Here is a 25,404-nt window from a genome sequence, read left to right as displayed (position 1 = left end):
ATGGAAAGCCGCAGTGCGTTATTTGCTTTCAAGTCCTTTGCGATGAAAGCACGAAGCCATCAAAATTAATTGGACGCTTAGAAACTAAACATTCGGATCATAAGAGCAAGCCTTGGAATTTCGAAAGAAAATTACATACTTTGAGAAATTAACAAGCTTCTATTTGTAAATCAAGCCATACTGATAAACGTACATTTGAAGCATCTTATCTTGTAGCATTAAGAATAGCTAAGATATCCAAACCTTATACAATCGTAGAAAACTTCATATTGCCCGCTGCAATTAATGTGGTCAGTGTTTTAATCAGCGTGGAAGAAGCAAAAAAAAATTCTGCTTTCTAACGACACAGTAGCAAGGCAAATCTAAGACGTGACCGCCGATGTTCGCCATCGGATAATTCAGCGAGCGATTTCAAGTGAATTTTCAGAATCAGATGTGACAAACATTTCTAAGTTCTTATGATTTGTGAGATATGAATGCGGTAGGGGCATTCAATCAAAGAAAATATGTTGTTTTTCAAATCAATATCTGGTCATGCAACAGAACAATATCTTTTTGAGACTTTTAGGAAACTTTTAAAAACAATAACATAGATTAGACAAAATGTATTACAGTATATAATGATGGTGCAAAGATGATAACAGGAAAGAACAGTAGATATCTGAAAAAATTAAAAGATCGTCATACCAAGGACGGAAGGAAAAACACTGTTTCCTTCACAGACATGCTCTTATCACAAAAAAATATGCCAGAAAATCTCAAACAAATTCTTCATAAAGTTGTAAAAATGTTTAATTTTATTAAAATTCGACCATTACAGAACAAGCTGGTTTACTAAACTAGGTCATGAAATCGGCGAAAAGTAAAAAAAACCTCTTTTCCATAAAGAAGTCAGATGGTTATACCGGGGGAAAGTGTTAACTCGATTGTTGGAATTGCGAGATGAATTAGTAATATTTTTCCAACAAACGCCATCTCAATGTTTTTATAGAATAATTAATACATGTTGCTGTTGGCTTACTTAGTAGATGTATTTCCGCATTTAAACGACTTGAATGTCAATTTACAAGGACGTGATAAAAACATTTTATTATGACAGACAAGGTTCGTATTTTCCTGAATGAATATCTGGATTATTCCCCTTCAAAGAAAACATTTTAATGTTTTCACTCACTTCCGATTATATTGAGAAACATTTGGATGAAAACACTATTATTCACCACAGTTTGGATAGCATGAAGATGCATTTGCGTGAGCTAAAAATTCAGTAGGCGGAGTATTTCCCGGAAGATAAAAATGATTTTTTTTTAAGAAATGGGTACTGAATCCATTTAACGAAAACTTTGTTGTAGCTGCTACGTTACAGTTGAGATTCAGGACCCATCGAAATGTCTGCCGATAAAACGTTACACTACAATTCACATCTGAAGATTTAGATACGTTTTAGTTTGCTCGTCGAAATGTATGTGAAATTTAGTCACAAAAGCATCGAAAACATTAATCTCTTTCGCCACATCTTACTTCTGTGAAAAGGGGTTTCGTCTATGGTTGAGCTTGAAACTAAATATAGGAGTTATCTTTTATCACTAGAAAACGTTGTGTTCTAACACAGATTAACGTATGGAAAAACTTTTAAATGAAAAATAAACGCAACCATCTCATTAATTTATTTTCTTTACGTGCAATACTTATAGGTGAAATGTTTGTAATAAATTTTTTCTCACAAAATGATTTCACTATTATTTACTTGTATAGTTGTAGGCTAATTTCGCCCCCTAGGTTGAGAAACACGAACTACCGGGTTGTTCTGGTGGTTAAACTCATCATCGCGAATCATCTGATTTCGAAGTCGACGGTTCTAAGGTTCTAAATCCTAGAAAAGGCAGTTACTTTTATACGGATTTGAATACTATATCGTGGATACCAGTGTTCTTTGGTGGTTGGGTTTCAATTAACCACATATCTCAGGGGAACGGTCGACCTGAGACTGTACAAGACTACACTTCATTTACATTCAAACGAATCATCCTCATTCAACCTCTGAAGTAATACCTTTCGATGGTTCCGGAGACTAAACAGAAAAAAAAAGAAAATGTTGAGAAACGCTGCGCTAGATGAATAATCGATTATGGATTAAAAAAAGGAGCAAAATGAAAAATAATCGATGGCCAGATATTTCTAATATAATTAATAGTTTTGCATTTATCATTTAAATGTACTAAATGATTTGCCAAGGTTTATAAATGGACGTCATTTTAGCTTCGTATGAAAGAATATTACAAATAATTTAGTCAATTTAAAAATTTTATGCGTATTAAAAAATTTAACGAATTCCCAACTAAAAAATAAAACTCTTCCTCCCGAGTAAAATTAGTTGTTTTCCATATAAATGGAAATTAACTGCTTCACACTTTTCAGTTAAAATCTTTCTTAAGATAATGAAGTACGTAAAATATTTGAGCCACATGTACAATATACTGCAAACGGACTTATTTTTTTCTTTTTTAAGTAATAATATTCACGGTCACTTCCTATTGTGAAAAGAATGAAAGTAAAACTTTTACGGCTTTATTTATACGGATCTGGTATGCTGATACGCGCTAGTTATTCAGGTTATTGAAAATGTCAACAGAAAATCATTTCATTCCTTACGATTCCTAGTAAGTATGAGACGAGTTGCATGTTATTCTACGGAATCGCTATAGCCTTTTAAAGAAAATCGTCGACTCAAATCAGGTCGCTTACAAATGTTTGTATGAGAAACCTAAACAAATAAGAAATAATATTTCCAATTTATGTCACTGACCCAGATAAAAAAAAAAAACGTCTTTACAATATCAGTAACACACCACACATAATCAATTTTATAGTGACCACCTATAATTTTTGAAAGGTAATGTACAAAAACTTTAAAGAATATCTGTCAAAACCACCTTTTTCATCATATCTTGAGATTTCACAAAAATGATATCTACTGCCAATACAAATTTTAAATCATCTAAAAAAAGATAAATTTTTAAAATAGATAGATTAAATAGACTAAACTAATATTCGTTTAAACTCTTTTAACATTTAAAAACAAAATATTCTAAGTTAAAAAGTTAAAAAAATGTTTAAATACCATTAATTTTTAATTTAATGAAACATATAATTTTTACTTCAATAATAAATTGACAAATATTTAAAAACGCTGGCCATGAAGTCGTTGAAGCTATCCTTCAAAGCTTCAGTTATACAAAACATACAATTTTTCCCCCAACCAAGCGTTAAAATTATAAAGTTAAAAATTATTGCTTTTAAAATTACCAAATATTAAACGACTCGCTTTCAAATTAGTAGAAAATGTTTTTTCCAAAGAACTTCCGGAATTAATTACCAGTTCCCTCCTCTTCAATTAAATATTATGCAACATTTTTGTTAGTAACGGCCTTTTTTAAACGTTTAGGAAATTCCTTAATTATATAATCAATCTATTTTGTGATTGTTCGTTTAACGTGTTGATTTGTCGATTTAATGCGTAATACATTTCATTACATAAGTATGTTGAGAGATCTTGTTGCTACGTGTAAAATCTGAGCGTTATAATTAATTCTGTATGTCTGAAGTATTTCAATGAACGATACATAAATTTGATTCCATTATTGTGTAAAGTGCCTGTACGAGTTCCTTATATCGGTGGATGAAAATTCGTTCAGTCGGTCCAATGTAGTTACAGAGATTTAGATTTAATATATACTCCTGTGTTACTGAATTCTTTAGTTTGCTGTAAAATCTTGAGTTTGTTTTTCTGAAAACAACACAGTAACGTTTTTCTAAAAATGTTTACAACTTCGTATAACTGTCGGTTGACAGTTGTAACTGTCGGTTACAGTTATTTGTTTTATATTTTATGGCCAACACTGTCTTATTAAGGAGGGAAACGATTACCTGTTCCAGATAAATTGTTGCACTAAGTTTTTCAATGTAGTTTTCGGCTGATAAGGGCAGTATTATGCGTTATAACAAGAGTAAGAAATTTGCATGTTGTGCGTACTGAGTGTGTAAGTATAAAGTGGTTAGCTACGATAATTGTAGAAATTTTTATTTATGTATTAAGTGTTTCTTATGTATTTTACAAATAAAGAGCAAGAAATTAAAACGATTTATTATGTTCATATTTTCAATAAAATGTAAACAGATTGGTAATTTGTTAACGGAAGTGAAGAATGCGTTATACAGTCTCATGTTTTCTTTATCAGGTATGTTGTCGTCAACAACAAAAGGATGCAATACAAGTTTAACATTAATCTAGATGTTTCGCATTGCGTAATATGCGAGTATTTTTGTTGTGCTGTGAAGATATTTTAGAGCGTGGGACTAGAAATGGATAAAGCATTAACAGATCCGGCTGAGTGTTGAATGCGTAATTTTTGTCGGGGTTACGATCTGCATTAAGGTAGTTATGATACGAATACTCTGTTCTGGTGGTATATTATTTTTTAATGAATCACGTTACACACTGATGGTCTCTTGCACGGGTACCTTAATGTAAACCGTTATATCAAGTGTGAAATGGGTACATTCTTATTGACTGATGTGTCTAATTTGTGTATTTTGAGCTGTGTATTTGATGAGGGCGTATTGTTAAAAAAACTATTTTTATTATTTATTAACTGTTTTATTTCTGTTTACAAGTTGGTAGTAAAATTTAATTTTAATTATATTATATTGTTTCTTTTAATAAATTATGTGATTTTATTACGTAGTGTATCATTGTGTATTATTATTGTGGAATTTCGTGTCGGCATTTAATTAACTCCTACGGCCCACAAAAGAAAGACAACCATTAATTTAAAGAGAATCGTTTATTTTAATAATATTCATCGGTCATCTTATTTCCCCAAACTGTACAACAAATTATTATCATCACGAAATTATTTTCAATTAAATAATTTTCTAATCAAAAGAAATACTTAAATGATTTGTTTAAATAGTAAAATATAAAAATTAACGTAAACTGAATCCTTAACTAAGAAATTTTGTTCTACGAAACTAAAAACTTTTAAATTTGTTCTTATCTCATTCAGAGAAAAATATTAAAAAAGATTACGAATAGACAATTTGAACTGATCAACGCGATATAATTTTATAATCTAAGATTCAATAACGTAAACTTTAATATTCCCTACTCCTCTAATCTTGTTTTCCTAACACCTTATTGCGATCAATCTCTCTAAACGTAGACTTTGTAACCAAGATGATTTTACTATTTTTGAATTCAATAACTCCAATAAAACGTTGAGAATATAAAACTTGAGTTTTCAACGTTTTAATGGACTTCTTGGATCTGATTTTCTGACTGTAACAATACTTTTCCCATTTTATACAATAATCAAAATACGTAATAAAACATACCAAACGGGAAAAAAGTAAAGTTTTATACAAGTATTTTTCCTTATCCTCTTTTCAAAATAAAAATATTATTTTTGTAAAATTTGAATATTTATTTTTGAAATTAGTGCAACGTATCTCATTCACTATAAATAACAAAAAATAATAATTAAAGAATTTACTAAAGAGAACAATACACCAACTCGTGTGTAAGTTTATGAATTTGGTAATCAGAATTAATTCGTTCTTTAAATCTTCATCAGACAAATTATTAATTTTTTTTGTTTTCTCCGCAATACAAAAATGAATAAAAATAACATTTTTTCCCCTTTTGAGATTATATAACTGTCTGAAACACCAGTCTTAAATCAGTTAGTAATTCATCAAGGAATTAAAGAAGTATAAATTACTTAAATTATGAAAATTTCAGAAGGAAAATAAATAAAAAATCAGATAGGAATAACTAAGTATTAATAAATAACTCACGCAATCGCTAAAATGTTTGTTCTTTCAGAAAATTCAGCCGCTGTATTTTTCCTGTTAAAAATTACATTTTTATTTAATAACTAAAATTTTGAAGGTCGAGTGTAAAAGAGGACCCTACAATCCCAACCTTGTCTTGAAATTCCGAAAAATTAAGGGATAAAGATGTTTGTCTACTACGGAGAACTCTAAGCGTTCGTTCTGATTTGGTATCTTATTACTGGATACATTTCATTACTTTCTTAATATTTCTTAATTATGTATTCTAGTAGATTAAACTGTTTTTCATTTAATTTTTAACTTATCAATTAAAAAATATAATAAAAATACTTTTATTAAAAATTGCTTAAAAAATAAATAACGTTTTTTAAATATTTTTTTAAAAACTATAGAAACTTATCACAAGCGGATTTGTTATTTTGTTGTACTCTTTCGAAGAATCCCACTAAAACAAGGAAATTCTCTACACAAAACAAATAATATTTAATAATTAAAGCAAAAGATGTTTTCTCTGGGGGAGTTTCTAATTGCTGAACGCAAGGTGATTAAAATATTCTGGTACTTGCATATTAGTCCGTCGACCAATAAATTGCAAACTTTTGGGTTCTTGTTAATATCACCCGGTATAATCATTATAATACCATTTTTATAACCATTTATATTTATTTATTTTATAAATATAATTTAATCAAACTTAATCAACGCTCGCTAACCTTGACTAATTATCATAGTAATCCTTTGAGTATTTACATAATAAATTCAGTAATTATTTATTATTTAAATATTAAAAACATTACTACTAATTAGTCGAGGTTAGCGAGCGTAGGTTAAGTATGGTTAATTTATATCTATAATTATAAGCAATAATGCATATATTTTTAAAATGGAAAATATGTTAATGATCCCGTAATAGTATTTTCAAAGTTACGGGATCATTATGGTTACGGTCAACGAACTAATACGCAAGTGCCAATATTCTGAATGAAAGATATTACTTAATTAGAAGGTTATTTCGTGAAGTGAACGCGTTTTACCATTAGTTTAATTGATAAACTAGGCATGCATCATCATGTCAGATAAACTGTAATTTTCTGGATTAATACCTGCACGATACCACGTTTTAAACTTTATTAGTACTGGCCATCGAAAATGTCTTCCTACACACACTAATTTCAATCGTTAGAATATAATTTAGGTAATCTTCATTTTATTTATATTATTATAATAATAGTATTAATAACAGCCTATATTGAAATAATCTTTCCAAACAAATTTATAGTAACTGACGAAAGATAATGATCTATGACCGTCAGAGGATTTGTAGAACAAAAAAAAATCTTATAATTAAAAATTAAATTTCTGTATCAAAGAAAATCTATATTTCCAAGCATTTTTACAGTATTTACTTAATATTGGCCAACCATTTCCATTGAGATACCGCTTCAGATCTTCCATTTCCAAACTTCCTTATTAAAAAACTGTAGTCTCATCTCCCGTAAAATAGGGAAAAATTCCACAAAATGCTCAATGTCCTACTCTCTTTACATATTAGACAAAGTACAAAGTCGAGAGTTAGTCGAAACTGAGTACTTGTTTAAATGAATCGATTCGGCTCTTGCTTTAAAAAACCATTTAATTAAATTAAAATTTTCATTACTGTATACAAAATTAACCGCCAAGTATAGTTCTCTGTAAATTAGACGACTGCGACTGTTTAAAATACCTATGTAATCTGACTTCATTTTAGTCTTAATCATTTATACAATAGAATTCAGTTTAAATTCTAGGTAGAGATAATTAAGCGGTGCGCTATACTTTTCAACAAGCTCTTTCTCTCTATTCATCGTAAAAATTATTAGGTAGATTTCATAAGAATGCTACCTATTGCAACGACTACCATGATTCGACTTATCTTTGCATTTCACATCCCCCACACCCCAAAACCACCATCCGTTCAAAATTATAAATATAAATAGGCTACATATCTATATTTCACTTTCTTGTGGACACGATAACTGCCGTAATTTTCCGCCACCACTTTCAAATTGATACAAAAAATATAACGACCCAAAATCTCGGTCGAGTTCGTTAATGGGCCAAATCGAACCATCGGGGTGGAAATGGCAAGGCTTTTTCGAAAAATCAAAATATCGCTATAACTTTATTATTAAGAAAAATATCGAATTCGTTTAAAGTGCCTACTATTCTTTGGATAAGGGCCTAAAACCAATCTAAGTAAAGGCTTTTTGATATCACCAACCATAAGGCCAGAAGGTGGAAAAAATGGGGTTTGGAAGACAAAAAATCATACCTTCCTCAATAGGCCCCCTTAAGGGATGACCAATCCTTAAGGGATGACTAAAATGTTGCTGGAATTGTAAGACAGGATTTGACTTGTGCTAAACATGTAAAACCTTTTTCACATGCAACCATTGTCATATTGAGTAAATCTGAAGTTCTTAACTTTAAGGTGGAAATCTTTTTTATCCCCTACGTTTTTCCCCCTCTTCCCCGAAACTGATTCCACAGTGAAGCATAACAAAACCCGGGGGAGTATCCTTTTATAAGCCGGCTGGATCTTATCTACTAATGCCTGCCTCTAACTCCTAGAGCAGGGTTACCAGGCCCGACTATTTCGTTCCTGTTCCTCTATCCTAGGAGCCGGGACTCGGTCTTTACGCCTTTTTGCCTCAAATGAGAACACCCAAAAGAGCATTCTCGCCGGAACCATGGTCTTTTCTACAAGAGGACGAGAGAGTCCCCGTGCCTTATCACTGCTACCCATCTGTGCATGCACAAAGCAGCTCAGCAGGGAGCTGCCCCTCATCCCCACGTTACCCTAGCAGCTCTATCCTTCTGTTGAAGAACCCGTGTGATAAAATCAGATATAGCACGGAACTGTATATCATTCGCCAACAAACGGTCCACGATAAGTGGACCAGTAATCAACTCACGTTGCAAGCACTCCCTGTCCCAGGTCTGACAGGCAAACACGACATGCTCCGGGGTATCGAGCTCCCCGCAGGATAAACAAAAGGGGTCATCAGCCCGCTGTCGTGCATTCAAATATACTCGTAAGACGCCGTGGTCAGACAGAAACTGGATCAACCAACAGGAAATCTCGCCAAACCTACGGCTAAGCCATGGCTTCACCTGCGGAATCAGGCAATGAGTCCACCGCCCGGTGAAGAACGATCCCAACGAGCCTGCCAAGCTTGGAACATCCGATCTTGCATCTCAGCCTTACCAGCCCCTTGGTGAAGTCCAATCCGCATGGCGACAAGCTGTTGAAATGGGGGGGACCCCCGCAATAAGCAGCACCGCATCAGTGCCTACTCAACCTACTCAAGGCAGTCACCAGTGCCCCTGACTTCTCTGCTACCTCCCGGATATGCCACACACATAAATATTTCGCAGCCTCCACCTGAAATATAAGTGTCACCAACCTTAATCCTTAGTGGAGGTAAGGGGCGCCTACCTGCCGGAATAGGAATGATGTCTTGTCCGGGGAGATGTCTTTATCCCCTACTTAGCACCGGTGAAATCTACCTCCACCTTCCAGCGTGCCGAAAGGGATTTTTTCTTTTTTCTATAATATGACTTACTAAAATATTTGGATACCTTGTTTTTATTTTACTTACATATATTTTCTCATAGTCGTCTTTATAACTTTTTCTATGGTCATTTTTTTATAAAGCACATTTGACATCGAGTCTCTGAATAATTTCCTTTTTTTATTTTTTTCAAGTTACATAATAAAATACTTTACATTTAAGTTACTGAAGATTTAAATATTTCTCGGCATTTTCGAAGCAATTCGTGGCATGTAGAATAGAATCGTATTTATATATCGATATACAGAATTTAAAAATATAATCAAAACTAGAACACAAGCTGCAAATTATTACGATATAAAAGAGAATTGTTGTGTGATATTAAATACATATTTATGCATATACGTTTGTACATACGTTATACGATACGTTTATACGAATTAACCAATTATTTGGATATTTGAAGAGACGAAATCTCGTTCTGATAACGTAACGTAAATTAGATCATTAGCGCAATATGGAGTGACATTAATCAAGTTAAGTGACCCTAGATATAAATTAATTTTATTGTAAAGCCGGATTAGAAATTTTACCATGTAACCTTCTAATAAAAATGTACGCCCTCAATCCGAAGTAATTCAGAATGAGCGCGTACTTGTTCCCCTTAGAGGCTTCTAAGTCCCTAAGGGGGCTTATTCGTTATTCCTCCTTAGAAAAGAAATCATCATAAATATTAAGTAGCCTTATACTTAAATGTACACAGTACCATAGAAGATTAATGACACATCCTTTCTCCAATAAACACATTTTGATCACCCTTTTTTTATAATAAATTGGATTTAGATTACAAATTAAATTTACCAACTTTTACTAAATTATACGACTTGCTTTTCACAAATTTTTATAAAATTATAGTTTATGTACTGGTATCTGTATCGATAAGATACCCAACGAGAAACAAGTAATTTTGCATTTATTAATAATGATAAAAATTAATAATACCTATAATTATTAATTGTTTTGTTTCTTTATTTAAATAAAATAACCTGAAATATTGCACTCACATCTGTACATCACAGTACACGTGAAAAAGGTGAAAATTAAAAATTTCCATACTGTAAAGTAGCAAAAAATTATATTTAAATTTAAAAAATCTAATAGTTATAAACAAGAATCATAAGTCATCACCCGGATTAGGATCTGTAATTAATGTAGCATTATATCCCAATAACGAGTTTCAACCTCACGAGATAAAAAATATACTTTGTTATAGGAACATTAACGAAAAAGAATTACGGAAAGGAAGAGTGATAATACTTGTACATGAAACAATTTATTTTTTAATACCATGTACACCGATGTACCACGTGCAACATTTTATCCAGAATGACGAATGCAAAAACAGCCTGCATGTCATACAGGTTGATTGAATAATGATGATGATTAAACTTTATTGACCCATTGACGATATAATCAAACTTAAATATATATTAAACTTTTATATATATATATATATATATATATATATATATATATATATATATATATATAAATAAGGATTTGGTGAATATATATTCGAATATTATCCAAATCCATACAGAATTGTAATACAACTACTTTATTTGACTATGACTCTACATCCAGTGAAATAAAATGATTTACACAAACAGTAAACTTGGATACAAGTCATTAGCAGTATTAGAAAATTAAATTCTTACCCACAACGTGGCGCCAGACTTATCAGAAGCTCCGTTGCATTTTTATCACAAAAATAATATTCTTATTTCAGATGAATTTCTTACGAAAAGATTTTTATCGATCATTCTTCTAGTTATTTTATGATCACTTTTAGTCTTTTAATCATTCCTTTATGATCAGTTTTCATTATTACAACAACCGTTCAGCACGTAAAAGTTTCAAGAACAGTGATCTACAGAATGTGTTAAAAAAGAAATTGTGTTCAATCACTATTGCAGAAAGGTACACTTTACTACTTTTGCTAAGGAGTAAAGAAAATTGTACTACAGGCAGAAAATTTGGTATAGTAGAGTCCTGCAGTTGTGAGTGGCGAAAGAAAGAAAACGAATTTCTCGTAGCCGTGAAAACAAGAGAGAATTTTTGCGAAAAACGCGAAATATCCGGAAATCTTATATTCAATTTGAATATAAGATTTCTAAACAAATGTGTCAACGAGAGTCCTAGAAATCGCCGATGAATTCAATATTGGTAGGGATGAATTTAAAGGTAGTGTTAACTGGGAACGCCGATTTCTTTGCCGTCATAGTTTTTCTATTCGAAGAAGGACGACGATAGCACAGTGGCTATCAGAAGTATACGAAGATAAACGGACAAAGTTTCAAACACACGTCATAAATTTACGAAAAAGGAACAATTATTCTCCAGATCAAATTTGGAACGCAGACCGGACGCTGGTGAAAGGGTAGGTGCAAAAAATGTTCGGATTCCTACTGCCGGTTACGATAAACAACATTCCTCGTATTAAAGTAAAGTATTATCTGCAGCGGTGATGCAGATAATATTTTCGGACTAGAAAAAATTACCACTATATACATTTTTAAAAGAAAACATCTACCGAAAGGTGAAAAATTTCTATCGGGTCTTTACTGTCGTATGAACACAGGAAAACATTTCTCTTTTTGGTATTAATCCGTTATTCATCGAAGGATGAATAACGGATTAGTACGCCAGACTGGATTAAATGCCTCTGGGAGCGTCAACCAGGCGCTTTATTATGGAAACCTTCCATGCCTGTAATGGACAGTTTTAAGGGTCATACGACCGTTGATTAAAACGAAGAATGATTCTGGAAACTGTGATCAGGTTTATAATTCTTGATGGAATGACATCTGCGTAAACCGATCTTTCAAAACCAAACTCCGTATAACACTACACAAAAGTCAGCCAACAAGAGTCTACATCTTCTGGTAATATTAAGTAAACTGTTTTCGCTACAGATCTGCGAGTGGATTGTTGCGGCTTGTTCAGAAATACTGTGTTTTGATTACAGAAAGAAATGTATTTCGATTCTAACGAAAGAAGTGAGAATGATTATTTGTGGTTAGGTGATTACGTAGATAATTACAGTTCTACGGATGTCGGAAATTCGAGCTCCTATGATAGTAATTACATAAATACCTACTATAATTTTTAGGCTTTTAATTAAATATTTACAGTGTAGAATGATTTCCTGATATTATTCAAATAATAAATACTGTTATACGTTCAATCTTCTACGGTCATTTTGTTAATAGAAATGAAAAATATAATTTTTTTTTCAATTTTTTAAACCTGAATGCACGTGGTACACAGATGTATGCGGTACAATGAAAAGGGGCACAGCGTAAAAAAAAGAGAATAACTGTTACCATCGTTTATATGAATAAATAATATAAATGTATGATAAAAATAATAATTATGCGACAAGATATCATGGTTATTGACGTAGCTGTCTATCACAAATAGATAACCGTTACTTAGAACTAATGATTATAATTACTTGAAAGTTAAATAAAAAAAACAGAAGTAAAAAAAAAACACACATAAACAAACATTAATTAAAATTAGTATTATAATTAGTAAATATCGGATCTATTTATATAAATAGCAATTGAAGGACATGTTTTTTCTTTCAATGAACGAGAAAATTCTAAAAAAAAAAACAAAATTAAATACGACATATATGTGAAATAGCGTAAAAGAGTAAAAAGATGGATAACGTGGGATTATAAATAAATTAATTTCTTTTACAGATATACAAAAGATTGGATATCTTCCGGCATCAAAAATATATCACGTTCCACAGTCACATTCTGATTAATACATCACCATTAATTTGTAAAACTTGTTCACATAAACAGACTTCGTTCATAAAAAGCGGATAATTATAAAAATTATGTAACAGAAAAAAATAAATTAGGGGTTACTTACTAATGCACATTATTCGGCAATATTTACCTGAAACAAAACAAAAACAAATTATCTTAATTTGTGTTAAAACTTAAATATTTTAATTAATATATATTCAGATATTTTACTAATATAAGTTACGCATGCGATACCATAGCGCGTTACAAAGCGACCTGTATAACTCTTAATGACGGATCATGACTTGTTTTATATTCTGTAGACAGGTATAGTCTTTTAAAGAACGATAAACTCACTTTAAATAAACGTACAAATTAAGTTGCGATTCGATATTATTGCAAATAAACAGAATCTTTATTCGTGATATAAAATACACTTATATCCCGTACTGACGTTCTTTCGAATAGACTGTTATTCGTGGAAATAAAAAAAAAATCATTTAGTAAAATAACGGTACACGTTATATATAATTTGAAAATAGTAAGATAACATTTTAATATTAAAAAATAGAAAATAATCAAATTATAAAAATATATGTGATGCAATGTTTTGTGGTACGTAAAAAAATATGTTATATTATTCAATTTAATTAAAAATGTCTAAATAGTACTAAATATGTCGAGCAAAAATTAAATATTTTATAATAATACATTTTTGCAACGAGAAAAATTGTACTAGCGACGGCAGAATAATACAATAAAAATAATTTTCCAAACAACCGGTTTGTTAATTAACTTTGACTCATAATAACACATGCCTACAAACATATAAATTATTTGTATATAAATAAAATTCTGTTCTTCTATTCTCCAAACAGCGGAAAGTACACTTCGAGATATCACGGAAAAACTAAATTTGGAAAAATCTACAGGCCAATGACCTCCAAAAAATGCATTTAGACAATAAACTGAGAGGTTATTTAATTGAAGACCCAAAAACGAGGGTTCCATAATTGATATAATTTAGATGTACAGTATTTAAAATCAAATTTCTTTCCCTTTTCCAAAAAAATAATCGGAGAGAAAAATGAGAAAATGGATAGGGTTCAATGAAATCTAGTATATATTTTATATCAAGTCTATTTTGTGGTTAAAATATGAAATTAGGATTTATATATATATTTATACTATTTACATTCATAGGCACGATTTAAAGGTAAGATTACACTCTGCTAAATAATTTACAAAAACCTGGAAAAAGGAATCAACGAAACGAAATATATGTAATTTATTACTCGATGATAAAAAAAAATATATATGTAAATGCACCAATTACATGTAATTGAAGGCTACTAGTAAATCAGACAGATAACGAATATAGTAAGCATTTTTAAACATTGCGGTAGGATACGCTGGGTTAGAGGGGTGACATATTTCATTATTTTGTATTTTCTAAAAAAAATATTAAATTATTTATATACATTACATTGAAGCAGTGTCTCCCACTACACAGCTCGAGTCAATGCCCTAAGGACGGCGTAGCTTGTTGATAGTTTAAAGTGCAAGTATCGTAAATGCACATATATATATTATATACTATGCATGCTCATCGATATATTGCCGCTCAGTATAAGGAACTACAATAACAATTAACTTTTCTTCGAATAATGCCGTCTATTTAAATAATAATTTAAAAAATACATATCCTTATATTGTACACGTTAAAAAAAATTAATTACTGTTAGTCAACAACAGTAATAAATAAGCTTGTTTCATCTTTACAACTTTTTATTTCAACTAGTAGTTAAAACTGCTACCTAACGTTAGTTTCCGTAACAATAAATGTTTGCGCTTTATAAAAGTTCTCGTTTTATCGGCGGAAATAAATGTTTAGTACAGAATAAAATAATTGAAACTGAGTCGGTTTAATTTTAATTTACTTCGGTGATAAAATTATAATTAATTTTGTTTCCAAATGATGAAAAGGAAAAAATAATTAAAAGGCTAAATGGAAACGATGAAAATGTTCAGATGATTATTTGGCGCCTTTATGAATTTTCGCTAAAAGAAAACAATGCTGCAATACTAACATTTATTTAAAGGGCCGCTATAGCCTGCTTGGTTTCAATAAAGGCACTGTAATGTTCCTAAAGAAAAAAGAAGGGAAAGATACTTTCCCGGTGAATATAACTAGAATAACTACATTAAAGGAGAAAGTATACGATGATCATTTCAAAAATGGGGTATCCAATTTTTTTGCAAATAATTACGTTACAGGAACCAACAAACTCATCTGGACAACGTTTCTCTACCTAGGGTTAGCAGTGATTTGAAAGGGTCGCGAAATTAGACTACAATTTTACAAGTAAAAAATAATGAAATCAATTTATAAAAAAAAAAATCATTTATTACAAACATTTTACTTACATTTATAAGTACAAATATAAAGAATATAAATTAATGGGATGGTTGCGTTTGTTTTTCATTTAAAAAATTCTCCATACGTGGATCTATGTTAGAACACACAAAAGCAAATCGTTTTCAAGTGATAAAAGACGATTCCTATACTTAGCTTTTAGCGTAACTATAAACGAAAAAACTTTTTCCCAGAGATAAAACGCGGCGAAAAAGATTAATATTTTCCTTGCTTCTGTGATTAAATTTCCATATTCACTTCGACAGGAAGTCAAACTTATTACATCTTCACATCTGCCGATAAAACGATCCAACTACGTTCACATCTTCAGATGTAAACTGTTCAGTTCAGATGTGAACTGCAGTTGGATAGTTTTATCGGCAGACATTTCTATGGGCTGATCGTGAATCTCAACCGATAAATTAGCTGCTGCAACACCGTTTACATTAAATAAAAGGTGCTGAAAGTATTCAGCACCAATTTCTTTGTCTTCCATTTCAATTTCAATTTTTATCTTCCAGGAAATTCTCCGCCAACTCAATTTTTAGTTCATGCAAATGCAAATTCATGCTATCCAAACTGTGGTGAGTAATAGCATCTTCTTCGTTCAAATTTTATTTATATATATTCTTCGTTCAAACATTTATGTATGTAAGTGTGTCGCACTGCTTCTGGCCTTACATCTCAGGATAGACCAATCCGATTTTCTTCAAATTTTTCTTAATATTTCTATACATGGGGCATTGATCACATTATTTTTTTTAATTCGTTAAGAGAATAGAAGTATATCGTGAATAAACCAATTTCGATTTTCTCCAGAGGCATTTCAGAGAGAACTTTATTAAAACAAATCTGCTGCCTGCATATAAAAATGCATATAAAAATAATCAAAAAAAGGTTCTTCAAAAAATATAATAGTTCTCCGTTCGATTTAATTATCTTTCAAAACGTTTTTGAAACTTATACTTCATATATAGAGCTATTAAGAAATATCTACAATTTTTTTAAAATTATAGACCCTCGGAACTAAAATGCAAAAAGTTTCTTGAAAACTTTCTTTCTTATTTTAGGTTTTACTGAAGGAGATGTTTGATTTAGTAAAAACTTTACTAAGCAAATTTGTTAAGCTATATATAAATATTTTTTAAAAAGATGTTTCTTATAATTATTCCCCACCTCTATTTTTTTTAAATACACTAACCAAGTCTGTGTGTTTCAACCTAAGAGAAAAGTTTTCTTTTTTTGAAAGTGTATCTAGTTTAAATAAGAATAAAAATTTAGGTGAAAAAAGAGGGATTCGAGAAAAATAAATAAACTATATAAAAAAAATAAAAATAAAAATAAAATAAATATTATATATATATATATACATATACATATATATATATACATATACATATATATATATATATATATATATATATTAGTGGGTGAGTTGTTACTGATATTTTGAGAGACTGGGTTTATTGATGTTGAACAGATTTAAAAAATGTAAGTACATAAAAAATGTTTATATATGTAAACTTAATGTAAAAACCTTTACTATAATGTTACATATTGTAAAACCCCAGCAACAATAAAAGAATATTAAGGAGAAGGGCGTTGATTAAAATTACAAGTTTTTTTCAATTTTACACAAAAACTAGTAGCAAACGGTTTTATCTACGAATTACCCCCAATTCATTTGATGAAGCTTGTACCAGTGAATGGCATTTATATCGGTACATTTTGTTCAAAGAAGAGAAAACATGTTTCATTTGAAACATTTATTCTAGTTAAGCATTGAAAAACAAAGATTTACCTATCGCGTGAAATAATTCATATATATTGCTATGATAATATTTTTAATTTCATCGAATAAATTTCTTAAAGGGTGAATTTAATACGCTGGTATATCTCATGGGTTGCTGAAGAGGAAATAATAAATACATACAGTAATAAACCATAAAAGAATTACGATTAGAAAACCGGTTACAAAAAATCTTCCTCTCCGAATTCCGTAGTATAATATTCTTGTACTATATTATAAGTGGTAATATTCACATTACCTACCGCATTCGTCATCTAGCTAGAATGATGGAGGAGATCATTTGTCAATAATTATTGTGATATTTTAGTGTTGGTCCCTGTTCAGACACGCGGATGCGTATGTTATTATTATACCCAACAGCAGATAAACTAAACATTTTTAAGTTGGTGCATTACTTGTACAACATTACTTCAACAACTTGGTCACCAACGAAATCAAGAAATAGGTAGGGAAATATTGTAAAAATGAATGTTTGGTTACAGCAGCCGTAAAATACAGCAATATTTTATAACTTAAAATTATATCGTTAAATATTTCGGTGTTATTGAATGATTTAGGCATATAAAATTCTACACAATATTTTTTTTTTGTGTAGTGTATTTAAAACGCTTTGTACTGTTGTAGAAGTTTGCGACAATCTTTTTCTAAACCTGAATATTGAAGTAGCCACTGTTGATAGTTTCGCCGTGAAATTTACTCGATGATTTTCACTATAAATAATATGGAGAATCACGCCTACCTTACTGCAAGATTTACAAATTTTTACTGTAAACATTATTAACTAATTCTTTAAATACAGGGATGACTTTTTAAAATGATAAATGTATTAAATTTTCCCGAGCGAAAAAAGGCTTCGGCGTTATCATTGCCCGAACAAGATGTGTGTTTAAAAAAAAAAAATGTTACAAAATTCACAATTAAAAATTTGTATTTAATAAAATAACCAAATAAATATACAGAGTTTATCACGACGTTCTCCCCGGACTTTCATAACTTATTCTACTCGTGAAAGTAATGGAAGAAGTTCATATAAACATATGTCCTAAAATGCTTCGTTTACGAGTTACTTATAAACTAGGCCTTACCTATTAGTGAAAATCTCACTTCTTACTAGTAGGCTTAATTAATATCATTGGGAACTCTTAACAGAATATAAATAAAACAATATTTGTTGCAGTTATAGAAATAAGTTAGAATATACGATTTTATTTTATTAACAATATATATTTATATTTGTAATTATATATAAATATAATTTGTATATTTATAAAAAAATATATACAGAGTGTATCACGAAGTTTTCCCGGGACTTTAAAACCTATTCTACTCGTGAAGATAATGGAAAAAGTTCATACAAACATGTTCTAAAATGTTTGGTTTGCGAGTTACGGATAGTGAAAGATTTTGCTCGGATTTCAGCTAACCCGGTGAAATGAGGTCGTACTAAAATTTTTATTACGTTAATTAAAGAATAGAATTAGTGATTTGTTATGATTTTTGATTTGAAAACCGAATAAATTAAGTTTTAGACCGTATCTTTAGTAGTCTTTGAGAAATCTGGGGTGAAAACCAATAAATTGGAGTAAAAACCCTGTTTTTTTATGTTTGTTATACAATAACTTTGTTAAATGGGTAATAAACATACGAAAATTTTAAGAAAAACTTGTAGAGAATTTAATTTGTACAAAAAGGTGTAAGATAAGTTGAATAAAAAAAGAAGAGTTGAAAATATCCGAATTTTATTTATAAACAATACATTACTACATTTGTCAGAAAAGTACTTATTTAATGTAAAGAAAACCTAAATCTATTTTTGGTAAAAAAAAATTGGAAATTATACAACAGTTGTAAAATAGAAATAAAATTACTTATATAATTTTTTTTTAATATCGGAAGTACAATAAATTGTTTGAAAAATTATTATTTCAGAGTTGGCAATAAAATAATAACAGCTGATCAACAATGCGCAATACTGTATTATAGTCTTTAAATGATTCTGTAAGATATACGAATATCGGGTGCTGTGACCTGTGCTGTCGTTAAGCGAAGGTTTTCTGTGAATTTTAATTTGAACGTGATCGGTTTGCCATTGAAGTAATGCCGTACTTATTTACAAGAGGAATACGCTGATATGGTATTCATTTTTAAGTGTGTGTTATAATAATGCTACAGCTACTGCAGTAGAATATGAAATACGTTTTCCGAATCTCAAGATTCCAGATCCCAAAACAAATAAAATTAAAATTTTTCTGACTTTTCTTTGTTTTATTCAACTTTTCTTAAACCATTTGATACAGAATTAAATTCTTTATAAGTTTTGATTAAACGATTTATGTGTTTATTACCCGTTTAACAATGTTATATGATTTTGACGCGTTTGTAAGTCAAACATAAAACACCGGGTTTTCCTCCCCAATTTATTGGTTTTCACCCCAGATTTCTCAAAGACTACTAGAGATACGATTCTGAGACATAATTTATTCGATTTTTCAGGTCAAAAACCATACGAAATCACTAATTGTGCCCCATAATTAACGTCCTAAAAATTTCAATAAGACATCGTTTCACCGGGTTAGCTGAACTTCGTGCGAAATCTTTCACTAGCCGTAACTCGCAAACCAAACATTTTAAGACATATGTTTATATGAACTTTTTCCATTACTTTCACGAGTAGAATAGGTTTAAAAGTCCCGGGAGAACTTCGCGATACACTCTGTATATATTTTTTTATAAATATACAAATTATATTAATATATATATATTATTTGTAATATAATATATATATTATATTATTTATTTATTTATAATTACAAATTATTATGTATATTGTTAATAAAATAAAATCGTATATTCTAACTTTTTTCTATAACTACAACAAATATTGTTTTATTTATGTGAGTTCCCTATGATAATGACTAAGCCTACTAGTAAGAAATGAGATTTTGACTAACGGGAAAGGCCTACTTTGCATTTATGCTATGCGTCACGAAAGATAAATATTTTTTCTACGAATTTATATCTTACAAATAACTAGTTAAATCGAGTTGCATTTATTAGATTCGTACTAGTCTCTATGTAACTGTTGAAATGCCCAAATCATTTGAATCAGTAGGTAAAAAACACACTTCGTGTTTTGATAATTTTCCTGCAGAACAATTTCTGCAATTTTCATAGAAAATACAGAAAAATTCTGAAATACATTAAGAAATAAAGAAAAATAAAAAAAATTAATGTTCACGAATACTTATGAAAAGATTTATTATCATTAGTCAAAATATCTAAAAGAAATTGATGTTTTGGTTCTCAGAAAAAAAAATTAACTGTATTACGGTTCGTTAAAAAAAGTTTAAATTTCAATTAACAAAGAGAGAAAAAAATGGCCGTGAAGAAAATATGAATTTCCATGTATACGGGAAAAAAATCGAGAAAAGGTTATCATCGCTTTATTATGATACAGAGTGAAACAGGTGTACAGATAAGAACGAGATCCTTCAATAACCCTAGGCTTAAGTGATAAAAAACCAGATAAAATTAAAACTGTACTCTTAAATAAGTTTAAAAACAAATTTTTTATAATTAAGGAATAAATATTTCATTCAGATCAGTATGTGATTATAATTCACACAGATCATGTCAGAAATGAATAAATTTTCTACTACACAAATAAAACAAAGCACGATATAAAAAACTTAACAGTATTTACGTACACGAATCAAAAAATTAATTATAATGAAGAAAATATAAGTTTTTTCTAAACAAATAAATTAAGTGGGCCGTTAAGTTAATAAAAATGTTAACGCAATCGTAAATCTCTTTATCGCATTCCTATATAAAAGAAAAAACATACAAACAAATTTTTTTTGCACAAATTTTTAACAAATTTATTCTTATAAATATGGAATAAGTTAAAATTTTTAATTCACTAAATGTCGGTTTTCATATTTATGATCGTCAAACAATAATAATCTGGCAGACTATTTATAAATATTAAACTTAAACTTTATTTTTTAGAGCCCGAAATAATTGTACTAATAATAATACAGACTGATTCAAAGAAACGGGAAATTAAAAAAATTAAATAACAATAAAACATTTTTTTTAGAAAATGATTTTTATTTCATGTAATTGTACAAATGTTGCCATTTTAGGATACATACATTTTAGTTTATTTTTTAAAGATGACATCTTGCAGGTGACCTCCTCTTCTACGTAAACACTCACGAAGTCTCTTCGTTATAAATTGTACGTGGTTTGACGTAACATCTCAACTGGAATTTCCGCAATTGCTTCTCGGATCTTTGCCTTCAGTTCTTCCGTTGTAGTAGGTCGACTGTGGAACACTTTGCTTTTAAGGTGACCCCACAAAAAGTAATCGCAAGCTGAGAGATCAGGCGATCTGGGAGGCCATCTAATATCACCATTTCGTGAAATGACATGTTGTCCAAACAATCGGCGTACAGCTGCCATCGATATTCGTGCAGTACGTGACGTTCCTCCGTCTTGTTGAAACCAGGCTGTGTTAAGAATTGGTGGAAATCTCTTTTGTTGTTCCACAACAAAGGTTTCAAGCATGGCTACGTAACGAGCCGACGTCACTGTAATCGCAAGACCGTTACCGTCTTCAAAAAAATAAGGGTCTATAACACCGTAAGATGTCATAGCACACCACACGGTCACTTTCTGGCTGTGCAACGGACGCTGGTGTAGCTGCGTAGGATTTTCTTGTGCCCAGTATCTGAAATTTTGCTTGTTAACAAATCCACTGAGGTGGAAATGCGCTTCGTCTGACATCCACAGTTCGTGAACAAACTCTTCGTTATCATTTATCTTCTGAAGCATTACATTACAGAATTGTGCTCGCACAACTGCATCGTTCGGTTTCAGTTCCTGGACGATCTGCATCTTGTATGGATGGAATTGCAAGTCCTTCACTAACATTCTTCGAACACTTGAACTACGCAATTGTAAAGATGCTGAGAGACGACGGATTGACCGATGTGGACTTCGTGTGACAGCATCTTGTAAAGCTTGAACATTCTGTGGTGTACGGACGGTTCGCTCACGGCCTGGAGGTTTCTTTTTCATTGCCGAACCAGTTTCCTCAAAATTAGATATCCATGTTTTAATTGTATATGCTGATGGAACACGGTCGTGCCGTCCCAGATTAAAATGACGGCGAAATTCTCTACGCGCTCCCTCCACACTGTCATTGTTTTTGATAGCAAATGCACGTTGCGCACCACTCCAAGGATCCATGACAACTAAATGGCAGGTTAGGTTAAAGAGACTGGCGCCACTTATCAAGTATTACCAATCGCCCACGGCTACCAACACAACTTTCAAAATTTCTCGTTTCTTTGAATCACCCTGTATAATAAGTATTTCAAACGGGAATATAGGTAAGCGTAATAAATCTATAAATATAAAAGGCAATGTTCGTATGTGTGTCCCCGTTGACTAAAATACTACTGGACCGATTTATGCGAAGTTTTTTGCAAAGTTTTTGCAAGTTTTTTTTCCGCGTTGTCCGGAAAAGGTTTAAAGCTATTGAAATCCTCGATCTGGCCAGTGAAAAGAAAGTTAGGGGTGTTTTGAACAGACTACTACTGTGTTGAGAGTAGTTAGAATTAAATCCGGTAGGTAGTGCTGTTGTTTTGACAACTGGATTTTACATGCTGACTTTTATAAGGTGAAAGGTTAAATTTTATGAAGTTCCGTAATGTTCGGTTTTTTAATGTTTTATCAAACTTACAATTGTGTTCATTTAATCTGTAAATATACTCAAATCTAGCAATAGTGAAACATCCCCAGGTCAGTTGGTATTTAACAAAGATTAATCTTGGTATTTTATAACATTCAATTAACTGCTTAGTTCTAGGCTAATTTCCCATATTATTAAAAATTTGAAAATGAAAGTAAAAAATAAAGCTCCTGTATATTTTTCAGCACGTTAAATGTAAACATAATTTTCTGAAATCATTAACCAAGTAAATATCTCAACCCTGTTTAACGTGTAAAAACGATTCAACAGTTTACAGGAAAAGATATTTTATTATAAAAAAATTTTATAATATCTTAAAATGTGGAACACTCTTTAGGAAACTAAAAAATAAGTACTGTATTATTTGAGATCAGATTAATTTATCAATGTAATTTAATTGATTCCGGAAGTATGCATCAATTCGACACAGATATGAGTGTATCAGCACAACTAAATTATGAAAAATATGTGTACCTCAGTCGCTCAGTTTATAACTCAAAAACCAGTTCTACCTTTTATCGTTCTTTTTTTTATTGCAAACAATGATACGAAGATGAAATGGTGAATAAAATTTACGGCTGAATAAAATAAAATTTATTTTATATTCGTAAATAATTTTATATAAATGTGTATTGTAGTAGCATGCTTCTACTGTTTCTAACTGATATTTCGATCGTTCTTTGAGAAAATCTGTGAGTTCTGACGCTCATAACCCTGTTCTATTTTCCATATAACGTTTGAGTGATTTTTTTTTGTGAAAATTTTTATTCTTTACCACTTTCAAAAAAATTCTTTATCTAAAGTTCTTCAAACTTCTCTTTAGATATATACATATAATGTAACGAGTAACTAGTTAGTTATATTTACAATATATATATATATATATATATATATATATATATATATATATATATATATATATATACATATTTAATAATGGATTAATATAAAATGCACTAAAAAATAAAAATAATTTTCACCCATCAATTGGACTAAAAATAAGGGCGAGGAGTAATTATTTTTACATAAAAACCGCCAAAAAAAATTAAATACTAAAATAAAAATTCTTTTAACTATTTGTAACGATTATTATATAGGCTTATTTTTCGTCATAAAAAAGCAACATTATTTTGATTAGTGAAAAAAAGTATTTTTACTTTTTAGAGTATTTTAAATAAAAGCGTTCTTATATATATATATATATATATATATATATATATATATATATATATATATATATATATATATATTCAAATTTGTTTACTTTTACAAGATGTGTGCTATTGTACTTGAAAAACATATTGAAATTGGGAGTTAATGATGCTTGTTTTCAGACAATTCAAACCTTGTTGAATTGAATCTTTGAGTGCGGAGAAGAGACATATCTTCATCATATTCAATTGAAAATGATTTACGTTTTAGGCAAAAACACATATACAAAAATACAAACAACACACATATGATCATTAATTATAATAAATTCTTGATCATGACTTCACGATTCCGGTGTACTAAATATGCATTTTTCTTCTTTTACTACGTACACCGTACAGAATTTATTTTATTATAATTTCACAAATTATAAATTAACAGAAATCAATAATGACTGATTAACGTAAAATTTCAAACTAAATGGAAACGGGAATCGGGTGAAAAACTATTACGAGATTTAATCTGGATAGATAGACGATGGTCGTTAAGTATGCAATATATTAAGATTACGAATGTGCAGTATTAACCCTATGTTTTAGAATACTCTCATTACAACTACAGGTCGGTTGAAATGCTAACAGAGCTGGTTTGAGCATGCGCACTTATAAAACGCCTGCATTTCCCTTCTGACGCTAAATCATCAGTACATTCCGTAAAATATTAAAAAAGAGTGTTTTAATATTAAAATATCTTCTTTTTCACTTGTTTTTTAAGAATGCAGGAATTCTACAAAAAGTTTATGCAGTAATGCGTAACCCATATAAAGTACAATAAAAACTTAATACTTTTTTACTTAGTGTACAATATAATAAAAATAAAAGCACGAGTTCGAATTAATTTCTAAATAAAAACTACTAGTAAGTTGTAATGTACGATAATTACAGCCTCGGAGCAATACCAAAGTTATGTTCAACTATCTACATTTATAATTGCCGGAAACTCAAATGTTTATTAAACACATTCTTATTCACATA

General features: G+C 30.2%; 1 protein-coding gene across 5 annotated transcripts in view; it reads right to left on the bottom strand.

The window, feature by feature from the left end:
- The window catches only part of LOC142333367 (NAD kinase-like), a 489,955-nt gene that overhangs the window by 157,039 nt on the left and 307,512 nt on the right, over nt 1–25,404 (bottom strand). Inside the window, exon 3 of one of the 5 annotated variants that reach the window (XM_075380464.1) lies at nt 13,356–13,382. The exons of the other annotated variants lie outside the window; for them this stretch is intronic. The gene's annotated coding sequence lies outside the window, so the exon portion shown is untranslated. The remainder of the gene's footprint in view (nt 1–13,355; nt 13,383–25,404) is intronic. 5 annotated transcript variants of the gene reach the window in all.

The sequence above is a fragment of the Lycorma delicatula genome, chromosome 1 (genome assembly GCF_047948215.1).
Source record: "Lycorma delicatula isolate Av1 chromosome 1, ASM4794821v1, whole genome shotgun sequence".
In the NCBI taxonomy this organism is placed as follows: domain Eukaryota; kingdom Metazoa; phylum Arthropoda; class Insecta; order Hemiptera; family Fulgoridae; genus Lycorma; species Lycorma delicatula.
The sequence above is the reverse complement of the archived record's forward strand: the minus strand, read 5'-3'. Positions and strand labels throughout refer to the sequence as shown.